The following is a 4616-nucleotide window of genomic DNA, read 5'->3' as shown; positions in this document are numbered from 1 at the left end:
GCAGAGTTACAAAAGAAATCAGGACTCTTCTGCCTCAGGTGTAAATAACTGTATAAAATAGCCTTGCTGGAAGTGGCGCTCGTGAACAGACGGAAGTCTGATGCTATAGAGGCCAGATCTAGGTTCACCCAGTGCCAATCCCAGGCTCGACGCTGTCTCTTTGGCTGTGGGTTTTTGAGGACCGTAATTTGGTCGCGGAAAATAAAATCTTTTGTAATTTGGTAAGTTGGCTTTTCAATTGATCATTTATAACATATAGATATCTGTGGTATAGGTATCTCAACTGTAGGTATCCACAGCTTAACAAGTCATTCCAGGCTTCCTCTGAGTCCACAGAAGCAAAACAAGCACACTGAGGTGGTGATTCATTGCATCTACTGTAGGTCTAAAATAGGTGATATAAATCACATCTTGTAAGTACCTGATTCCTTTCACTAACTGTAAAGAAAAACTAGTCTAGATGTCGGGATCTATACCTTGGAGGCCTTTGAAGATATATGGAGTGGGTGTCAGGTCAGACTCATAGTGTGTTTAAGTACAAGGACATTCAAAAAGAAAATCTGGGGGCAAGAAAAGCAATCAAATACAAACAAGAAATGTCAGAACAGGTAGCTGAAGACTTGATCAGGTTGATCACAGATTAGTCAGAAAAAACACTAAGGTTGCAAGGCATTGCAGTGTGGACCGTCTGACCATACAAAATCAGTATGATAGACGTACTGAAGAGACAGAAGAACAGTGTTAGTAAAAGACTACAAAACAAGCATATCCTTAATTTAGTCCAAGTCCATACATTCCTTCATACCTACAGCCATATTTTTACCTTGTTATTTGTGTGTTTGGCAAGAACTAACTAAAGGCTGAATTTGATCCTTTAGGACTAAATTTTGCATCTCCACTGAATCCACAGCTGATCCAATGCAACTTAAACCACCTCACATCTAAATGGATTTAAAATGTTCTGATGTTAGCGAAGGGACAGTTTTTGATCTGTGTAAGTCCCCCATGGTCAATTTTTGCCTTGGTATAAGTTCTTTCCTCATTTATTCTCCAAAAGTGTTCTGCTTCTCTTAGGGTTGTGGCACCAGAGAGGTCCCTTTGGAAGGGAGACCAGAGAGAAGCTGTTGAGGTATATGTCACATGGTCATAGAGTTCACCACTGAATTTAGTCCTGAGTCTGAAAAAAAGAAATGGGTTATTAATTAGAGAATTGTCTTGCAATTTACTATTTCATAGATAATAATCTTAGCAGGATTCTGGAAATATTAATGCAAACTACCAGACTGTTTTTAAATGCCTTCAGATCATCTGCACAGATGTCATGTAACATACAAGTACAAGGAAGCTTGAATTTATCTTAAGAGATTTAACTTGTTTTTGCCCAAAAAGTAAAAGCAGTCACAATTTTAGTCAAGATTTAGTCAAGATTTTTTCCAGAAAATAATTAACTCAGTCTTAATTTGTGTTTCAGTTCTGACTGGTGGCTGTTTATTGTGTGTTCTTTTCTATAAAACCTCTGAAGGAATTTAATAATTCCAGAATGGCTTTTTTTTATTGATACCCATTTTCCCAGAGTACTCTTTTCTTCATGATTTGGCTACAGTTCTAGATAATTTATTTTTATTGAGAGTGAGACTACTCCATCTGTTTGACTTTTTCAAACATTAGCTATTATATATGTTGTTTAAACTCTCAAGGTATTCTTATGAAATCATTCCATTCACCTCTCTAGGAACAGGCAAGTCAGATCTGGCATTTGTTGCTCTCAAGGAGAAAAAGAGCGGAAATGGTAGCTTCACCTCATTGGAATTGCTCTTTCTGCCTTATAGCTGTCACTACTGAAGATTCAGGGAAGATGGACAAGGGCAACCACCCTCCAACATAACCCTTATGTTATTGTCCCAAGGCTTCTTACAGAAAAATTATGATGTAACCTTTAATAAAAATGATTTCTTACCAGTCTTTTCCACAATCCACCACTGAGATACAGTAGAACACTATCAAACTTTGGGCATCTTCTAGAGCATTTGTGATTCAAGGATTTCCAAGCAAGGAAATCCTGAGGAAAAGCAAGGCATTCTGAGGACGTGGGATAAGCAGCCAGTGGCAACAGATGAATGGCTGCCTGTGATTTTGGTGGATGGGATTTGGTGTCCACAATGGTTCCCTCTTTCTCAGACTCAAACCTCTAGCTGGAATCCCAAAAATTGGATATGGCTCTTCAGGGAAGGAGGAAGAACAGCTTTAGAAAAGACTAGGTTTTTCAGCTGTAGATAACAGTGGGTTTTTTTCTTTTATTTTTCAACATTCTTGTTCATGAGGCCACCACAAGCTCTTATTAGGCACAGACCAGTGGGCATGGGACAATTAATTAAGAGTCTCAGAAAGTTCACCTCATCCCATTTACAAACCACTCTAATCACCGCACATAGCTTTCTACTGGGGAAAAGCTGTAAATTATTAAAAATGAAGAAAACAGTTGAGTTTTGAGGTTTTATCACTAGAAATTAGTTTGCATTTTTCTTTAGTTAAAAGTTACTGGAAATAATAATTGGTTTTGTGTTGCTCAGATACTTACTACCAAGAGAATTTTCTCTTGCAGATAAGGCATCAATTACTGGATGACTTTTACTCCTTTTAAATCAGCAACTGATAAGCATTATTAGATGCAGAATCAGAGGAAGCCTTAAAGATATGATCTACATGCTATGCACCTGTGCCTAACCCAAATGGAGAAAATAAAAAAAAATCCCAAGAAAAGAATATACACAATGGGATATAAGATCCAGATTTTACTGTCTGTTTTATGTCTCTGTTATCTTGATTAGTACTCAGTTTGAGGGACTAGAGATACCATGATTCCCCTTGTGTTTTCTATATTTTTTCTGTTCTCCATCTGAGAAGGATGCTCTGGGAATGCAGCCTGGACCAACATTTCATGCAAATTAGTATAGCTCAGTGAAATCAACAGAGCTAAAATGCTCTAAGCTGCTAACGATCTTTTCCTACATCATATTTATATATTTTCAGGATGGACATAATATTTTAGTTCATATTAAAGTGTAGAGTTCATCATAGCACTAATCTCTAAGACACAGGCCTATCTTCTGTGATAAAGGAATTACATTTCTTCTGTTGTGCTGATAAAAATCTACTGCTCCCAGGAAGATGACTTGCTGGAACCTAAATAAATTGATCATACCCTACTCTATGGTAGGAATTCAAGCAATGTGACTGCTGACCTAACCAGCTAAAGAGATCTCTTGGTGTTATTGCAGTTAAGATAGCAAGACTGCTGGTGCCACTCACAGGTGGATAGTGTTGGTTTATTATGTGTGTGTGGGATTGACCTTGGCTGGATGCTAGATGCCCACCAAAGCACTATCACTCCCCTGCTGAACAGGGGAAAGAAAATAAAAGGAAAGGCTCAGGGGTCAAGATAGGGACAGGGGGAGATCACTTAGCTCTTACCATCATGGATAAAATAGACTTGGGGAAAATCAAACCTTAAGATACCTTTTTCCCAGCCTCAACTTCACTCTTGGTTTTCTATACCTATAGCTCCCCCTCTACCACAACAGTGCCCCACAAACCCAATACAATGCTCTGATGAAAAAAATAATGTAAGTTTGTTATTGTTATTGTTATTGTTGCCATGAAAAATATGTGGGTCAAGTATGGGGTATCAGTAAATTGCCACAATATGTATTGTAAAAAAATATAAAAATTTCTAGTTGACAGAGTTCAGCCCTGTCACAAGATTTAACCCAGTCCACCATTTGCTCCTGATTTTTCCGGAAGCCTATCAAGCATGGAGAGGGAACAAACAGGGTCCCCAGCTCAGAGATTTGGTATCTCTCAGCCTTCTTCCTTCTACCCTCTTTCTCAGGGACCTCAAACTGTATTAACAAGACACAGATATGCTAAGTGACCAAAACAGAAGTGTTGCCTTATTCATGTGGTTGACTGTGGAGCTATGCCAAGTTGCTTGTGGGGGACTGTATGACATGCTCCTCAAGTGTTGGGAAAGCATGGGATCAGGAGCCCTGGACAGAAATTTCTGCTTATATGATGGAAGAGTGAGATATGATCTGTTGAGGTCAAAAGGCTGAAGAATATTGGTGCAAAGAAGTGGTTCTCAGGCAGTGGCTTGCAGGCATCATTGTGCCTTAAAACTGGGACTAAGAGCAAAGTATAAATTGTCTGCAGCAAGTCACCTACTCAGCAGTTTTACCCATGGCCAAGTCACAGGTCTCTGGCTTAACCAGTAAATATTCAGCCTCTTTTGAAGAGACTGTGAACATAATTTATGCAATGATCGCTTTTCAAATAAATATTTATTTATTTTTAGGCTCCTGAGTGCACTTTCTCTTTTTATTGATATTACTTCACACTTCTAATGCGTGAAATATTTCCAGCTGTAATTACAATGTGGAACATTTCTTTGTTGTTTCTGTCTGAGTTTTATGGTCTGGATAGCATTTAGCTGTAGTGAGTGTCTGCCATTTCTGTTTGTTATTTACTGTGTGTGTTACAACAGGAGAGTGTGAGAACTGGACAGCTAATACATCAGATGGATTTGCCAGAAGGGTGCGTAAAAAGCTTTGCTCCAGGCG

This window comes from Serinus canaria, chromosome 1 (assembly GCF_022539315.1).
Source record: "Serinus canaria isolate serCan28SL12 chromosome 1, serCan2020, whole genome shotgun sequence".
In the NCBI taxonomy this organism is placed as follows: Eukaryota; Metazoa; Chordata; class Aves; order Passeriformes; family Fringillidae; genus Serinus; species Serinus canaria.
Note: the sequence above shows the minus strand (reverse complement) of the source record.